Source organism: Sciurus carolinensis, chromosome 1, assembly GCF_902686445.1.
Source record: "Sciurus carolinensis chromosome 1, mSciCar1.2, whole genome shotgun sequence".
In the NCBI taxonomy this organism is placed as follows: Eukaryota; Metazoa; Chordata; class Mammalia; order Rodentia; family Sciuridae; genus Sciurus; species Sciurus carolinensis.
Window position 1 is genome coordinate 142,969,789 of NC_062213.1, and position 20,322 is coordinate 142,990,110.

A 20,322-nucleotide genomic window follows, 5' to 3' on the forward strand; every position below is an offset into this window, starting at 1 on the left:
GGTTCCCACTTGATATTCTGAGTAGAGGGGGCCCTCTGGTGGGAGAAGTACAATATGAACCTGCCTTCCTCTTGAGGGCTAACGGTAGGTAAGTAGAGCTATTAATACCATGAATTCTTTATATATCCTGGAGATGAATGCTCTGAGGTGTAGGTGGCAAAGATTTTCTCCCATTCTGTAGTTTCTCTCTTCGTCTTATTATTTCCTTTGCTATAAAGAAACTTTTTAGTTTGATACCATCCCATTTACTATTATTCTGAATTTTACTTCTTGTGCTTTAGAAGTATTGTTGAGGAATTCAATTCCTAAGCCGTCATGAAGGTTTGGGCCTACTTTTTCTTCAAGTAGGTGCAGGATCTCTTTGGTCTAATGCCTAGGTCCTTAATCCACTTTGAGTTTTATGCAGGGTGACATATAGGGGTCTAATATCATTTTGTTACATATAGATTTTCAGTTTCCCCAGTACCATTTGTTGAAGAGGCTATCTTTTCTCCAATATATGTTTATTGCACCTTTGTATATTATGAGACAAAAATATTTATGTGGGTTTGTCTCTGCATCTTCTATTCTGTACCATTGTTCTTCATGTTTGTTTTGGTGCCAATACCATGCCATTTTTGTTATTATAGCTTGGTGATATAATTTAAGTGTTTTTTTTGTTTGTTTGTTTGTTTGTTTTGGTCATACTGGGGATTGAATTCAGGGCCTTGTGCGTGCTAGGCAAACACTCTACCAACTGAGCTTTATCCTTAGCCCTTGGTGGTATAAATTAAGACCTGGTATTGTGATGCTTTCCGCTTTGCTTTTCTCACTGAAGATTGCTTTGGTTATTCTGGGTCCCTTATTTTCCCAAATGAATTACATTAAATCTCTATATCACTTTTGGTAGTATGACCTTCTTGACAATATTAATTCTGCCTGTCCAAGAATATGGGATATCTTTCCATCTTCTAAGGTTTTCTTTAATTTCTTTCCCAACCAGTAAATGGGAAAAGAAACTGAACAAACACTTCACAGAAGATATATGATTGGACAAAAAATACATGAAAAAATGTTCAACATCTCTAACAATTAGAGAAATGCAAATTAAAACTACACTGAGATTTCATCTCACTCCAGTCAGAATGGCAATTATCAAGAATACAACTAATAATAAGTGTTGGCAAGGATGTAGGGACAAAGATACACTCATATATTGCTCATGGGACTGCAGATTGGTACAATCATTATGGAAGTAGTATGGAAATTCCTTAGAAAACTTGGAATGGAGTCACCTTCTGACCCAGTTATTTCAGTTATCCCAGTTATCCGAATACTACAATGACACAGACATATCAATGTTTATAGCAGCTTAATTCACAATAACTAAGCTATGGAACCAACCTAGATGCCCTTCAACAGATGAATGGATGAAAAAAACATGGTACATATACACAATGGAATATTTCTCAGTCATAAAGAAGAATGAAATTATGGCATTTGCTGGTAAATGGATGTAGTTGGAGAATATCATGCTAAGTGACATAAGTCAATTCCCAAAAACCAGGGGCCAAATGTTCTCTCTGATATGCGAATGCTGACTTACAACCATCTGGGGGTGGGGTGCAGAGGTTCACTATATTGGACAGGGGACTGGTGGGAAGGGAGGGAGAATGGGAATGGGAAAGACAGTAGAATGAATAGGATATAACTTTCCTAGTTTCATATATGAATACATGACCAGTGTAATTAATTCCGCATCATGTACAACCACAAAATTGAAAAGTTATAATCCATGTATGCATGATATGTCAAAATACATTCTCCTGTCATGTACAACTAAAAAGAACAAATAAAAAATTCAAAAGAAATATCAAGAGTTCCACAGTCTATTTTGGGGAGTGTGGTAGAAGTCTGATATAGCTTGATTGAACTTATATAGCTGCCCTCAGTGACTGGCGGCTACACTATAACCCATACTTAATCACAGATGGGTGTGACTGAAGAAGTTTCCCAAATCAATGTTTCCTCAAGTCACATGGTTCCTCAAGTTACACTCCTGCTTCTTACCTTTAGAAGAACTTGTCGACCTTTCCTTGAAGCAGGTCAGAGAGATCTTCATTCAGGTTGTGTCCTCCCTATACCTGAAGGAAAGAAGACAAAGACACAGAATCACCAAGAATCAGACTCTGCTGTGTCCATCCTTGCCATTAGAATACCCCTCTGTCCAGTTACCCTTCCCACGACTGTTTTCTCTTCTCATAAAGACACAGATTTCACTCTTTCTTTGGGTCTTCACTTCTGAAGGTTCCTGTGGTATATATATAAATAAATTTGCATACTTTTATTAATTTATTTGTCTTTGGTTATTAAGTCTCAGATGCATACATGATGGGAAGAAAAGTTGTTTCCTTTCTTTTTGCTGAGTACCTCTAGCTTTTACTTTTTTATTTTATAATAGTAATTATTTGATAATGTTCTGTGTATTTCAATATATGTATTTCAATATATGTATATTTTGGGGAGGATCACATTAGGCTAATTAGTGTGTCCACTGCCTCAAATATGCATCATTTCTTAGTTGTGAGATATTTCTTTACCCCTTCACATTTATTAGTTTAAAACTTTGTACTGGATCCCTTATTCCTTTGGATAAACTCCCAACTCCACTGAATGTATCTTAAGGTTCATCCATGTTTGCCTTCAACATTATCTTTGGTTACTTCTTTCCTGATTGGCTTCATATCCTAGGTTTGTCTATACCTTATTTTTCTTTCCTTGTTATGTGCTAACCTGACTGAGACTCAAACACCACCCAAACAAAAAGTACTCCATCACTAAAATTTAGTAAAAATGTTTCTTGGCAGATTAGACTTGATTTTTAAATTGTGTTTACGACAGTTTTCATTTTTAATATATGTAAACTGCAACATGTCCATTATCAAGTCCAACTTTCACAACATCCCCCTGAAGGGGATATCATCATGTTAATTATGTATTTAAATAAAGAGGCTCTAGTAGGTTACAAAACTTTACTAAATTAAGATAACTAGTAAAATACAAAGCCAAAATTCAATCCCAGGACGATCTGATGTTCCACATGTTCCACAAGATCCCCTCTGATCTCCACAATAATGGAGAATCTAAAGGTCACTTGCAGTGGAAGAAACTAGATTGTGACCGCTATTTGATAAAGCATAAAAGAACTCCAAACTTGGGGTTACACAAGGTTAGACATTTTTACCCTACCTCCTACTAATTTCAATTCTTAAAGATGGGATATAAATAAAATTATACTGCTTGTCATTTGCTATAGTTTGAATCTTTAGTGAGCCTCAAATGCTCCTGTGTTAAAGAATTGTCCCAAGGGTGGTGCCATTATTAGAAATTTTAAGAGGTGAGTCTAGTAAGAAGTCTTTAGGTCATTGAGGGTATGCCCTGGAAGAGGACTGTGGAACCCCATCCATTCCCTTACCCATTTTCTCTTTTGCTTCTTGGCTATAAAGTGAGTGGTTCTGCTCTGTCACAGTCTCAAGAATTGGGGCCAATCCATCATGTACCAAAACCTCCCAAGCTGTTATTCAAAATAAACCTTTACTTTTTTAAAATTGATAAGCTCGAGTATTTCATTATAGTTATGGAAGGTTAACACACTATTACTCTTGTATTTGAAGAAGTAGTCCATCCCTAAATAGTGGCCATGGCTACGATGTGACCAGAAGAGTGCAGTCATACACCCAGGAAATACACAAAAGCTGGAGAGATAATGACTTGCAATTGTGTAGAGAATGTATTGGCTTGCCACCAGTAGAGAAAAGGATTCTTTATTCTTGCCCATATTTTTTATTAATTCTAAGATATTCCACTTTTTAAAATTCTTCCTTTTGTTTTTTTATTATTGCTGAATTTGAAAACAAATAGGTAAATTTTTGTTTTATTGGTAGAGATGGTTATGTCATGAATGGTCTGTTTAAATGAAAAAAAAGTAAGTGTATCTTTTAAAATGTAATTCGTTTACCTCAGAGAGCTTAAAAATTTTTTAAAAATCAAATACTACACACATTAAAGAGATTCAGAGTAAATTCAATGGGATTAGCACTTTACAAAATTTCTTTATTATTGCTTCTGAAAAGTACATTACTACCACATAAAAAGAATTCATATCTCATAAGCATAACAGAGATATAATTATTTATAATGTAGATTATTATGAAGTTCATAAAATAAAATATAGATATTAAAGCATTTCATATGTTTAATAAGTCAAAAATTACAATTCACCTTCACCAAGTACTTTCTACTTGAGCTTTCCATACTACCTATGCCTTTGTAGAGAATCTATCAGGTTGTTTCATAAATGTTTGTTAACTAATTTTCCTCCTGAAACCTCAGAGCTCTTACTACAAGGAAGTATTCTCATCTTGCAGAGTAGTTTTCCTTGTAGAGTTGTTTTGAATATTTAGAGTTATCATAAAAGACGTCACTGAACTTAATGGTCAAGCACCTAATATTTTCACAGTAGTTCCCTTCTGTGAAAGTATAATTTTCAAGATGGTAAAATATGACTCTCATGAAATATAAAATGAAAATCTCTCAAAGACATTTAGCTTGTTAATTAGTGAAGAAACAAGAAAGATATTAAAGCAGATTCATATGAAAATGTCTTTTAGAGACTACTATTCAAAATTCATTTGTATTTCTATTGTTAAGAAGCCTTGACGTTGATGGCAGTTTGTTACAACATAGCTCCCATCTCTACTGAGTTGTAAAATAGCCTAATCAATAAAAGACAAAGGTACACAACCCTCTAGGATCAGATTACTCCCAATGAGCCTGGTAGACAATGTCCAACACTCCACAGAAAGGATTCCCAGGAATCTCATTTGGGAATCTTATTTTTTTTCTTTTTTGACAGTTGCCCATTTCCAATTCAACATTTTTGGGCACATCCCATTCCATAAGATTCATCTGAGACTAAGACTTTATTAATCTTTGCATCCTCATACTTAGTACTTGCTTGGTTCTCTAATAGTTTAATTAATTCACTAATAGCCACTCCCCAAACAGAACTTAATTACATGCAACTGAGCTTTCTCATGCTTCCTGACCTCCATTCAATTAGCTCATATGGAATAATCACAGCATTATTTTCAGTTTAAATTAAGAGAGATTGAATAAATCCTTACTACATACTTATTGAAAAAAGAGAGAAAGGTATTGTAATGATTTGATTTGTATTTCTTTACTTTTTCTTCTTGAACTTTTCTTTCTTATCCTTTCTTTAACATCATTACCATGCAAACACCTTTGAAGTAATAATTCTACTTTTTAATAGGGAGTTCCTAGTCAAAGAATACCAAAGAACAAGGTAGGAATAATAAGTACCTCCTGTTAGTTTATACTGCCATCCTGATAATAGGTCTCTCAAAAATTTTTGAGGTGTTACTGAATGCTCAAAAATGGACAGAGTAAAAGAAGACTTAGGACAGAGTCAAAGGTCAAATACCTCCAGAGGGACTCATCTCCTGTTTTACTGTTTAGCCTCAAATGATTCTCCAAGCTCACCATGACTTTCCCTTTTCTTAATTAGTCAACACACTTTTTATCTCTTCAGGGTATTTATCTCTTTCGGAAAGCACAGCAGTACTGTCCCCATAACCCTCCTCTTCCCTGCAAGCCCCAAGGAATTTTAGGAAGGAGAGGAGATTAATACTTCTTAGAGGCCCAAGACAGATGTAGGTGCTTTGAATAAAAAAAGCCTTCAAGTGGGTACATTCCATGAAATAAAATGTAGCTCAGAAAGGCTAATCCATAATTACAACAGTGTCAGAAGTAGAATTCAAGTTCAGGATCCAAGATTAGCACAGAAGGTATAGTGCTAACAGTTTAGACTTTGCAGTTAAAAAAAATATATAAAGGCATCTGTTTGCATCAAAGTCAACCACTTTCTGGGCCTTTGAGCAAGTTGCTGAATTTCTATAATCTGGATTTCTTCTAAGAATACCAATACTAGGAGTTGTTAAGGTATATTTCAGAATTAAATTAGATACTACCTGAAATGCATGTTGTCATTAATATTTTAAATTTTAATATTATTATCTATAAAGTTGTCTGTCAAAGTTTTCTACTGCTGATCAATAGGAGTAACCAAACAGATAATTACAAAGATAATATACGTGGTGTCACATAAGTTAAAGCATTTATAAGTTCTTAAGAGTCTATAGGATTGTAACTAGAAATATATGTATATGGTTTCTGTTTTCAATTTATTTTTGAACAGAAGATGAAATTCATTAATCATTTCCATCAGAGCTCCACTCCAATGCTCTTAATTTCCACCCTTTCATTAGCAACACAACTACACATTTTAGGGAGCTCCCCTTCTTAGCCTTGGACCATTCGTATGATCACTTGAATCAACTGTGTAGTTTTCATCTTCAAGGAAATGACCACTTTTAGTAGTCACAGTTCTAAAAGGAAAAGAAAAAAAAAAGTTAGAATAGATCTCTTTGGCACATACTTCAGAGTTTAAAACATGTTATAATATTTAACATTTCTTTTTAGTGTACATTCTTTCAAAAGTTCTTCATCTCTGTGCATGTTCCTACCTGTGCTGAAAGACAGGAAGGACTCAAATGACTGAGAGGGCTCAGACCTTGCAGTGACCAGCATCAAAGCTGGATTCCTCTGGTATCCATTTTCAGTTCTCTGTGTGCCATTTCACAAAGCTCAGATGGGCCAGAACTTTCAGATAGATTTAAGCCCCAAATTACTGAACACATTCATTAGTTTCAGTTTATCAAAAATTCAAATTATGGCAGATCTTCCTTTTCTACCACTGATCACTTGATTTATTGCAGCAATAATTTTTGACTGAGATGTGTTGACCCTTCTTTCTTCCCCCATAATAGGCAAGTAGTGAACTTTTACTCAGACCTTTAGTTTTACTTTTCACAAATACGTGTAAAAAGAAAAAAATTAACCTAAGCATGTCCAAGGACTTGAACTTTGTTCATGTTATAATTTATAAATCCTTTTTGAAAAAAATTATCATTCCAGATAAAAGGTTTAATTAATTTTCGTATAAATTTTAACGGGAGCAGAACTATTTCTGAGAACTTACCTTCCCACCTTCTCAATGGACTCCTAATCTTGAGAGGGTCTCATTACCTATTTTTGGAGGAATTGTTTAATAATTCCCAAATATATTTTTTTTAATTTTATGTAGTATAGCAATGTTTATCTAACCATTCACTTTTATTATAGTATATCCCAAAGAAAAGTGAATCTAATCTTTCTACTGACTTGCTACACATATTTTCCCCTGCAGCAAGATTGTAATAAAATTTCAACACATGCACAACACTAAATTATCTGGAAAAAAAATCACCATGTTATTTCCTAAAATTACTTTTTGTTTTGTATTCCATCCCTTCCCCCACTTCACCAGCTTATGAAATTCTTACTGGCAAAGGATATAGAAATCATTTACTTTTAAATGTTTTATTTTAAGTCCTGGTACCTATGATATAATATCTAGCATATAGTGAGATCTAAACATTTATGTTGACTGCCTGAAAATCAAACAAAAAATATGAGAAAGATGCAGAGAGGTAGGGCATAAAGCAATATTAAGGAAACTGTGGAAGAAATAAAGCTAGCATCCCAGTATACTTCTGACTAGGTGAGATGCCAGGACAAAAGTATCATGAAACATCCAGAAGAAATTCACCCTGGTTCTGGGGAAGTACATTCACAAGAAGCATATAGAACATGTTCTGTTAAATACTGGTAATTTGGACTAGACAGAGGGGAGTGAAAGGAGAGGAGGGGGCAAGGGAATAGGAATGGCAGTAGAGTGAATGGGACATTATTATCCTGTGTGCATATATGATTAAAAGACCTGTGTAACTATACATCATGTACAACCAGACAAATGAGAAGTTATACTTCATTTATGTATGATGTGTCAAATGCATTCTACCATCATGTATGACTGTTAGAACAAATTGAAAAAACATATATATATAAAAGAAAACATTGTGTTGAGTCCCTAAGCCTGGGAACATATTGAGGATTACTACTAAAACATTCAATATAAATAGTTTTTATAGTTTAGATCAGAATATAAATATCATGATTATACTCCCAGAATTTTTCAGAAGCATAGAATGGAAAATTACTACTAAGTCTTATCATGAGGCCAGCATGTATTTGGAAAACCTGACTTATAATGTTTGAATGGGGCATCAAACTGAACATTAGATTTTTTTTTTTTTGGATGTTAGATTTTAATGTAAATGTAACCAGCATTGGTATCTTGAAAACCAGACTCCTCATGTCATCCAGGTGTTTAAAGGAATAAGAAACAGTCAAGTACGGGCAATAAAATGTGCGATATAAAACTTTTGGGGTTGGAAATGTGTACGAAATACAGGGTGATACCGTATGCTGAAGAACTGTTTCATGGCAATCTTGAATCAGGTGGTTCTATGCAGAGAAGGCAATATAAATACTTTAAGTTAGTACCGGAACATGTCCACAGGCAGTCTGTTTTTGCCAAAGCATGACACAACAAGAGAGACACCAGTCAGTCTAGCAACTGGAAGAAAAGAGCATTTTTCTTTTTAAATTAAAAAAAAAATCACTCCAATAGAATATATTTTTTATTGAACCTAAGTCATTAAGATAGAAGCAAGAAAAGCCTGATAATGTTCAAATTTTTTTTTTATTTTGAAATGGAAAAACAGAAATCTATATGTTTTAATTTTAGCACCAGACAGAAAAAAACAAGGGGTAATTTGAAAGAACACTAGGTAATTACATATGCAATACTTACTTTATGACTGGCACTATTCTAAATTTTTTATAATTTATTTAACAATTCATTTAGTACTTGAAGCAAATCTGTGATGTAGGTTCTGTTATTACCCCTATTTTATAGTTTAGGTAGCTGGAAGATAGAGAGGTTAAACAGTGTTTCTGATTTCATACAATTGGCAAAAGAAGCATTCAGGCTTCTTAGGCTATAAAGTGTGTGTTCTTAACATATACTTGCCCTTCCATTTTACTTAATGGTCTTCTTCCATGGAATGCCTGTTTTATTACCTCCTATAACTTTACAATATTCCTCTGAGTTTTATAAAAAGAGATTTTCTCAGAAAACATAGTAAATAGTTAAAATCTGGGAATCTGTTCTGTGATTTAGGCTAAGCAAGTAACTGAAGTGCTTTTCCTCCTTGGTTTAATGATGATAATAATAGTTCCTACTCTGTTCAGTAATGATAACAAAATTAAAATACCAGATGTTTACAATTGTCCTTGACACATGTTCTGTCTATACCTATTTAGATATGATTGAATTGTAGTTACTGATAGAGAGATTGATAGATGTAGGTACTGTCACTATGGACAATGTTATAATTATTTAATATATTTGCTGTCTTTGACCAAATATGGAAAACAAATTTTCTATACATTTTTTATCCTAAGATAGCAAAAGGCCCCAAAGCACAGTACTTGAAAAAAACAAACAAACAAAAGAGTTCAATAGCCATAAATAAATAAATGCATACCTATATACACACATTATGGTTTGGATGTGAGGTGTCCCCCAAAAGCTAACATGTGAGACAATGTAAGAAGGTTCAGAGGAGAAATGATTGGGTTTGAGAATATTAATCTAATCAGTGAATTATCCCTGTTGGAATTAACTGAGTAGTAACTACAGGCAAGTAGGGTATGGCTGGAGGAAGTGGGAATTGGGACATGTCTTTGGGGTGTATATTTGGATATGGAGAGTGGAGACTCTCTCCCTCTCTGCTTCATGATGATGTGAACTGCTTCCCTCTGCCATGTTCTTCTGCCATTATGTTCTGCCTCACCTCAAGCCTGAGTTATGGAGCCAGCCTTCTGTGGACTAAGACCTCTGAAATAGTCACCCCTCAAATAAACCTTTTCTCCTCTATAATTGTGCTGGTCAGATCATGTAGTCACAGCAGGGAAAAAGCTGACTAAAACAAAAAACATTCATTCTTGATTATATATGTGTTAAAACTTCTGAAGTCCTGTTCTTGATTCATCAGTTTTTACTTCCTAAAATTGCTCTAGCACACTGCCAAGTCTTTCCTCCTAGGTTTCATCCACTCACTGCGTCTCCTTTCTTTGACTCTTTGTGTGGATCTCTGATTGGCAGGTCCATGAACCTAGCCTAGCTATTCACCCATAAAACTGACACCAAAAGCTTTGTTCCACCACATAACATTCCCCATAATAAACTTGATAATTCCTACAGAAGATCTAGTATTTCTCTGCCTGCATTCATCTGCATTGCCTCATGTAAATCTGTTTTACACTTGCTTATTGTTCAGAGAAATTTTCTGAATTTAGGATAAGTTAAGGCATTATTTGTTGTCTGTGATAGTAAAATGCTATTTTTAAGAAGTTAAAATATTAATAATCAAGCACATAACTGTGGTCTCTGGTGGACTAGTACCCTGGAAAGACCTTTTCTCACACTTACATTCAGCAATTTACAATGGAATCCAATGGGGCCAAGAACTTGACATTGGCCAAGATTCTCTCAAAACTTACTTAATCTCTTTGTGTGTAAAATTGGTTCAGATCTTAAATGTGTTGTAGCATATTAAAAATTAATTTTTAAGTTATAAAAAAAGTTCTAGAGCAACAGCAAAACTGAGATTTGTTGCTTTCAGGATAGAGGCTAATTCAGCTGTAACAGCAAGATCCGATGAATGTTTTCTAAAAACATGAACTCCCACACATTACAAAAAAGTTTCTATAAGTGTGGACAAGCTCTGTTCGTTGACTAAAAAATCCTTTGCATTTCAAGGAGCAGTGAGTTATAAACCTGAATCATGAATACTGAAATTTCCCAAGCTGCTTGCGATAAACTCATTTCTAGTGCCATATACACTACTTGACATCAATAAAATTCTCTTTCATAACAGAGTTAAACTGTAAATAATCTCTTACTTGGTCTTCTGCATAACAGACTAGCTAGGCTAGCTGAGTTCATGCAATGTCCTATAATCTCTGTGTTTGTATATTGTCACAAGTGTCTGTGCCCCACGGGTTCATGCTGTCAGCAAAGAAAAAACAGAATCTTTACTTGAATTACATTATTGGATTCAATCAGGGGACTATATTTTATCTGCCCCAAAACTGACACATAATGAAAAGGTACAATTTCCATATATAGAAGCACTGGCAAACTATACATTTTTACTATGACTATCAGTGTTGGTCAAAGTCAATATCTACACAAGACAATAGGTCAAAATATGTAGTTTTAGGCAATGGCTTCTGAATTTCCAGAAGGGTTGGCTGCTGAAAATGCTATTTGCTGTGACTTCTTTACTCTGCTACATTAGGAATTTTCTGCATTAAAGAAATAATTATTGATCTTTAACCTATACTGTTTATACCTACAGAGGAGAAGATATACAAAATGCTTACTGAGCTTGTACTGTGAAAACATATTTGTGTTCTTTTCTTATTTCTCATTCTAATACAATATTCAATGGTTCATAATTCTAATTTCTAGAATATATCACTGATTTTTGGTAGAAACATAATAAACATGAAATTAACAATATTCTTAAGAATTTAGGAATTTGAGATAAGAAAATTTATATTTAGGTCCTGGTTACACCATTTATGAGCAAAAAAATTAGAAAAAAAAGCAAGTCTTTAGAAGATTAAGGTTCATCTGCCACAGTTATAGGGGCCAATGAAACACTGTGTAAGTATTTTAGAAATCATTATCACACTGTTTTTTTTAATTGCTATCAGTATATCTTATGGGAAAATACTTGGAAATTTTGATTTCTAGTTCTCACTTTACCTATATAAAAAAATGAAGAAATTATCCATTTGACCTTCAGATATTGAGTGTTTATCTCTCAAATTAAGCACTTTCATCTTGTGCATTTTTAAAGACTTTTGAAACAAAACACAAGTAGAAAAGTGTGAAACTCTTAAGATTTTGCTGTCTGAAGTGCCAGCTTGTTCATAGTTGCACTAACAGCCCAATCACAGGGCCAAGGAAGTGTTTCTTTCCTCATTTAATATTTGACTTCATTCCAACCTGACCCAATTCACTTGACACTATCTGAACTGCAGGTGGCTAGTTAGTTATGTAATTACAGTTCCATGGTTTCCGTTTAATACTATGGACTCAATTTAGTTGTACAAAGAGAATGCAGATCACCACATAGATTAGTTCTTTAAAGACTTTTGATCCTTTTGTATTTTAATAAATTTTCCAAATGCTATTACTGGTTCTCTTAAAGACTTGATTCCTGAAAGCTTTTGTTCTTTACAAGCTTGATATCTGCTGAAGAAAGCTGCAGAAAAATGTTCATTAATGGAAATGCTAAGCCTTCATTCTCATAATCAACACAAGCTTTGAATCTTTATCAAACCTTTATCAGCTGTTCATTACATTCTATCCTTTAAGCTCATGCTGACTTCACTATTGAACTCTTCATATTTCTTTGTTTTGCTTTGACAAATTTTTTTGGCATGTGTTTTGACTTCTGGAGGGACTGCTATTTTTATTTTATTTTTACATTTATATGGATTCTATTGGTGTTCAGTGTTCATAATAGTTTTTAATTCAACAATATCCACATATAACTAGCAAAGTTTATCACCTACAATGAAGTCCATAATTAATATTCCAGTTAATTTACAGTTTGGCTATAGTTAGATTCACCTCAAAAAGTGTTGAGCAGTGGTTGTTTTCTGGAGTAATCTTGAAGATTTGTCTTATTTATCTCCTCCCTAGTTTATAAAAATGAAAGCTATCTTCTTATGATTTATTATTTTTATACTTTAAAATATAAGATATTGGCAGCAAAAATCACAAAAATTCATTGCATTCAAAAAGAAGTTGTGTTTACAAATGGTTTCACCCACCTCCTTATTCTTTCATCATTTGTGTGGTCGAATGTGCTAGGAACCACCTTTGCCCCTGTGCAAAAGAAGGACAGACCTGTTGAAGACATAACTCCTCGTCTTGGAGACTCCTTTTCTAATTAGTAAGATAATTTTTTAAAAAATACAACAATCTGTATAAAGAATATTGTATGTAAGAGCTGACATGGCTGTCATTTTCTCTACCTCAGAGATGGGGAAAAAATATCAGAAGTAGTGATGTTTGAGTTCAATTGTGAAGAACATACAAGACCATCAGGTACACACACACACACACACACACAAGATCATTTAAAAGAATATAAAAAATAAAATAAATAAAAGATGGAAAGGTCAGTCAAGGCAAATATTTTATTGCCCTTTGAATAGTCCTTACCCTGGCTTTTCCTTTGTATAAATGATCTAGAGTATATATTCCTTTGCTTTATTAGGTAAAAATCTTTGAAAATAATATTTGCAGATCTTGGATCTTAAAGAAGTTCAAGCCCAGAGCCAAACCCTGACTTCCTATTAAGATCCTGCATAGATGAATAATTTGAAAAATTATTTTAGCTACTTAAGGTTTTGAAAAACTCAGAAAAAGAATGATTATTAATTTTTAATAGTTCAAAATTATAGCTTGTGGAGTTATAGATTCACCCTGGATACTTTGCCACATGCTATATATAAACTTGCAAGTTGGGTTGTTATGTGTTAGAGAGCCTTTTGTCGCTGTTACCAAAATACCTGACAAAAACATCTTAGAGAAGGATGAATTTATTTTGGGCTCACAATTTCAGAAACTCTGTCCATGTTCAACTGACTCAGTTATTCTGAACCTGATGTGATGCACAACATCAAAGCGGATACAAGTTACTCTGCTCATGGCAGCCAGGAAACAGAGAGAAAGAGAGGCACCAAGGACAAAATATAAACTCCAAAGGAACATGTCCAGAGATCTACTTCCTCCAGCCACACCCTACATTCCCACCTTACCTGCCTGTGGTTACTAACCAGGACAGTAGTCTTTTCAAATTATTAACCCATCAAATGGATTAATTCGCTGATTGGGTTACAATTCTCATAATCTAATCATGAACTTTCAGGGGAGGGGGCACCTCATATTCAACCCATACTATACCATCAAGAAAAAAATTTTATTTTTTTAATATACCATAGAATTTTAAACAGCAATTTAACACACTTTTTTAATGTTGTAGAATACCCAAATTCAACCTAGTGTGCATATAATGAACTTTTATTGTCTAGTATTTAATATGTACAGCTTCAAAGCTTTCAGTTTTGAATTTCTCTATATGCAAAACTTACTCTTAGACAAACCAATAAGTATTAAGGTAACTTTGATAGCCTCTCTCCAGGTTTTCAACCAGTCACATTCTCTCCATTCTTCTTTCTTCAATATGAGTTTCACATCTAGATTTACAGAAGTGTCAGGAAATCTTCTTTGAGTGAGTAAAATACAATTTTAGTGGAGTTGCAATTTGGTTATGGTTTTTTATTTTTGCCATGTCTATGCCAATAATAAGGACATTTCTGATTTTGAATTCTGTCCTTGCAAGGTTCAATGTGATCAGTACTTAGCAATATCTGTCATGGTTTTATTTCAAGATATCCTGGCTGCTAACCTGAGCAGCCTGTGGGGATATGCAAGATCCCAGTGATAGATTTTGCCTTAAATATTGTGCTAATGACACCTCTGGTTTATCAGCACATCCTATCGTGTCATGGTCAAATCTGTATTGTTTTCTCTCCGGACTTTCTAATTTTTAATATATTATTTCTAGTGATATGATTAAAAATAGATCTATAATAGTGTAGCAGTTTATATATAGAATTTCTCAACTAATGTTTCCCTGGAGCAAATTGTTTTCCCTCCTTTTAACAAAATCAATAGCCCATCTGAACCTACAGCCCTTTATCTCCCCAAAAGAAACAGCCTGAATAGCAATTTTTAGTTATTCTATACGCAGGGAATGTTCTACAGTTTGACATTATGGTTTCCCTTGGAATATGCCCTAATCTGCAGCGCCCCCTACTCGAAATCACCCAGAACATGGTAAGGCAACAGGAAGTTGTCCTCCTTTCTTTTCTTGACATTCTGCATTTCACTTGCACTGGATAACTAACTAAAAAGCTACTAACAGATGCGTAAACTATACTCAAAGAAGACGACACCCACCTACTACTTACCTCCAATGAGTCAGATACTCTTTGATTTTACTGCAAAAATAAGTTTCATCTCCCTTTGGTACGCATGAAGGAGTCAATGCCAAATCAGGTTCAGGCACTTGCCCATGTTCCTGCCGTAGTGGAACCAGGATTCCTGATGCCTGCTCTTTCTCCAAAATCATCAGTCTCTCTTTGGGGAAATCCTATAACTAGACTATTATAATAATAGATTAGAAAATGGCTTTATGTTAAAAATCAATGAGGAAACTATGTGTGGTGAAAAATATCAGATTGAAAAAAAAGACACTAGATGAAGAAAAATTTCAATAAAACTGCTTATTCAAGGACTTTTCCCCCCATGAAATATAATATTTTTTCTGATGTCAAAATTCTTAGAAGAGTAGCACATTTATTTCAATTTAGCCAAAATTTAATGAGCACCCATAATGTGCCTCTGACATTGTGATAGATAGTAAGACCCAGTGAATCCTAAGTGGAAGCGCACTAAGCTAAGGAGTCTTTCTCTTCCTGCTTCAGCACCTGGGAAGAGGAAATACCACCTCAGGTCTCAGAGACACCATTGAATTCTATAAAAGCACCATAAGATTCTTACTTCTTTGTGATTTTTCCTTAAAACATCCACAAAAATGACTCCTGCATTTTTATGACTGTCATAAAGGCTATCCTAATATAATTCTGCTCACCAAAATGAACTTTTACTGCTATTTGCTGTGGGAAAAGGTGTGTGGAGTCATATAATTTTGTTATTAATAAATTAGAATTGCAGTAATTTTTCTACATTTTGATTAAAGATATAATTTTTTTAATGTGACATCCCCCAACTTATGCAGTCTGTGTGCCATGTTCTCAGAGCCAGACTAATATTTTATTTTTTTCTTTCATTGACTTACTAATGAATGAGAGTCAAACAAATAAATTCTATAGTACATAATCATCTTTGAATCCTTTACTTCCTATTGTGCATTCAAATTATCAGAACATTCTTTTGATACTTTCAAAATCCATACAGAAATTAATCATTACTTCCATCTATACCATCCTGCCATAAGTCATCATGATATCTTGTCTGAACAATTTCCAATAACTTTTAAAGCAATTTTCCTGATTTTACTTTTGTCTCCTTGACACCCTATTCTCAATGAAATAACCAGCAATCTTCAGATCATTTCTCATTTACCTTCATTGAATGTCTGCGTCAGTTAGAGGTAAATCCTAACTCTTCTTCAAGGTGTACAAGTCACAAGGGGTCTGGCTTCCTGCTATTTTTCTGACCCCATTCTCAATTCTCTTTTCCTTTCTTATTCTATCCCAGCCCCAGTGCCCCCTTTATTTTTTCTCTAACATGACTACCATATTCCCACCTCAAAGATTTGACACTTGCCTTTACCTCTGCCAGAATGCTCTGCTCCCAATTATTCGGTCATTCTATTAATTAGTTTACATGTGATTTCAAATGTCACCTTGTCTGAGAATCTTCTTTGACAGTCCCGTATAAAACATCACCACTTTTCATTCTTTTAATTCCCAGAGAGCCCATTTCTCATGATAAGAATTAACTACACTTGAAATATTATGCAATTATTATTATTTATTGTTTATCTTCCTCCATTAGAGTGGAATGAAGCTTATTGAGGATAGAGATAGCTATTTTGTTCACTGCTATTTGTCTTACAGTTCCAGCACCTCATCTAGCATGTGACATGAATTACAAGCATAGTAAGTATTGAAAGAGAATCAAGAGATGCCTTGTATCGTTTTCCAAATTTGAGGACTACTATATGTTTTAGTTTAAATAAAGGCATTTATCTAAAAGTGCTATACCTTCCCTATAAAGAGCTGTTTCCAAATAAAAATTGAAAGTCTGATGCATAAATCATCTTTCAAGATAAGAGGTTTCTCTCAGTGGGTTTTTGATCACATCCCAACACCACTGCACTGCTGTTCTGTGGGTGCTTTTGTTCATTTACTGTAAGTGAGGCCCTCTGTGTGATTGTGTTTAAGTAGTGGGCCTGGAGGAAGGTGGTTAGGTGACTGAGTGTGTGGCCTTTGGAAGGAATTACGGTAGTTCTCATGGGATCACAGTTAGTTCCTGAGACTGTGAGTTGCCTCAACAGAGCAAGTCTCATCCCTGAATAACTCTCAGTTTTCCCATCTCTCCATATAATCTGTCCCTGTTGAACATGCTTCCACCATGAAGCCATGAAATATTAGGTTGTCATCAAAAGCCAAAATGATACAGATATTTGATCTTGAACTTTTAGCCTCCCAAATGTAAAATAAATAAACCCATTTTCTTTAAAGATTGCTCAGCCTCAGATATATTGTTATAGCAACAGAAAACACATACATATACTTTGTATCTCAACCTAATTAGAAGAATTCTTTATATGTTTGGATATGCTGTCTTTGCAATAAAATAGTGAAATGTTGTATGTGACATTTATACAAGATAATAGATTCATTTTAACAGTTATCTAAATAAAACTTTCTTTACAAAATACCTGTTTTCAGCAACATTTAAAGGTGGAAATTGTGTGTTGTGTTCTGGCTAGGTCTCTGCCTATAGCCTCCTTTTCAAACTTTTATTTCACTATTTCATGTAAATAAACACTAAGACATATGTTAAAAGCTTCCACTATCCATGAGTCAGCATGTTCAAGTTATTACCCCCCCAAGTCAATGTTGATGAAATCTAAATTTGGTTAATTTTTTTTTTTTTAGAAACTCTCTAGAAGATTACAAACAGGTAAAATGTAGACCTTTCTCAAATTTCCAAAATACTAATAAAAAGATTCTGTTGCCCATAAAGCTGCAGGTGTATTTTGAACTGATTTTATATCAATCTTTTATTTTGAATTCTCATAGCTTTGACTCTGGCACAGGCTACAAGAAATACACTTTATAAGTCTCTTGCTCCCAAGTCTCTAAATTGCACATTCTGAAAAACTAGCTATTTCTGCGCAGAACATAGAGATTGAATGCAAGGCTATAATTCACTTTCAAGTTTTCTGCTGATGACATAAACCACCAGAGCTTGTTGGTTTATGAACAGCAACACAACTCAGAGATTGAATTATGGCATGTGTCAGTGATAAGAGATAAAGAATTGGCACTCACAACCTAAAGATAATAGTTTCATTCCATTTAAATTTGAGACATGGAAAAACAAAGGTTTATAAACATTTAAGAAAAAGTTCATCTCTGCAAAATCCCATACTTTATAAAGATAACTAGCAAGAGCAATTTGAGAAAATATCAAATCTAGAGTCAAGAGAACATAAAATATAGAAATGATACAAGTAAGTCCATATGCATAGTATTTTTCCATTCTAGATGTAGTACTTTACAAAGAATTGTATTAGCTTATTGATGGTCCTGCTTCTGAAAGTGATTCACTTATTAACAGAATACCAGGATTTCTCTTTTTTACTTCTTGATATATTTCGAGAGGAAAAAGAGAAAAGAAAGCACAAGTAGAATAACTAAAAGTCACAATATAGTATATTACAAAGTAATCATTAAAACATTCTTTATTTTTCAAGTTCTCACAATGATTCAAATTCAAAACAATAAGCTGAGCTACTAGGCTCTGTAGAAGCTAATACTAACTCTAAGTAGAGAGAAAGTCCGAATTTGGTTCCCCAGGAGCAATTCCTCTGGTAATGATTCTAGGGCAGGTATTATAGTTGAGAGGTACTAAGAACATGGGCAAGTGAGAAAAAAAGTGTTACAGAAAAGGAAACAGCTGCTGGGTGTAAGTTCTTAGATCTCGGTGACTACTGGATCTTAACCTCACAGGGAAACTCTGAGCCGCAGAGTTATTCCAAAGACAGGCTGTGACTGAGTGAACACACACCTCATAGTCACATACTACCCAGGGTGAAGGTGGGCTGTGTTAACCTAGAGAAGACATCTGACATAGGAGAGGGATGCTGGCAATTAGAAGTCAAGGTGAGAAGACTACAGACCAGAGAGCCTGCTTCTGAGGGGATGGTGGGGACACAGCCACTGAGACTGGGAGCCAGACCGGCTTTATTTCTACTCTTAACTCTTCTATTTTTCAACAATACAAATGTAAGCAAGTCCCAATTTACCATATTTCTGAAAAAGAAGTGAATGGAGCAGATGTGAAAATTATCAGAATCAAAATGGAGTTACTCCTGTCAACCATTAACAAAAGATAAATAAAACCTGGAGAGTGCATAGGAAGGGTCTCGGGCAAAATGCTTGATGACAGTAACTACCACCATGAGAATCTGCCAAACCTCAGCCTTTCACAAAGGCCATCAAAACCCTGAACAATAAATACTTCTGTGAGGACATCTGCCCAGCAACTGTCTGTTCAAACTCAGACTGGCTACACCTTTGTTTTTAATCCTGTGCCGAAGGGTCACTCTTCCAAAATATCTAATGCAATCTTCCTCAATTTACCTTTAAAAATTCCTCTAGCCCCAACCTTTTTGAATATGCTCTGTCATTTACTATGGCACATATATTCTCACTGCAATGCTCCACTGTTCCCAAATAAATATCATTCGTCTTTGGAAAAATCTTTGTTTGCTATTTCAGTTGCCATGGATAATTTTTAAGAGCCCATCCTTTGGAATATTTTACAGACTTGGAATTTTCTGTTCATTCAGTTTCTAGAACCCAGGCCCTATCTTTGAGGCTCCAAGATCTTCCTTGGCATTTGCCACATGATACCATCCTCATCTCACGTTCCCTCTCACACCTGTGTCTTCATATAGATAAATAGCACCAATATCCACCTACCTCTCTTAGGATTCCAACTTAATCCCATGCTGTGGCCAATGCAAAGTTCTTTTAGGTCTGCCACCATAATATACCTCAAACCTGACCATTCTTATCATCTGTTACCAATTAACCCCAAGCTACTATACCCCTTCCCAACCTGCAGAAGAACCTTCCATTTTTTTTACCTTACAACACTTTGTTACAAGTCAGCAGTGTGCCTTTTAAAACATAAAACTGTTTTTACATATCAGGACATTTGTACTGCAATGAAACAAATCCTCACTCTTCATCATGACCTGTAAAGCAGGTTCTTCCTCGGTTCACCTCTTCAATATTGCTTTCTGTCATTATTTATTTATTTTATTTAGGTACTGAGAGTTGGACCCAGGAACACTTAACCAGTGAGCCACAACCTCAGGACTTTTTACTTTTCAGTTT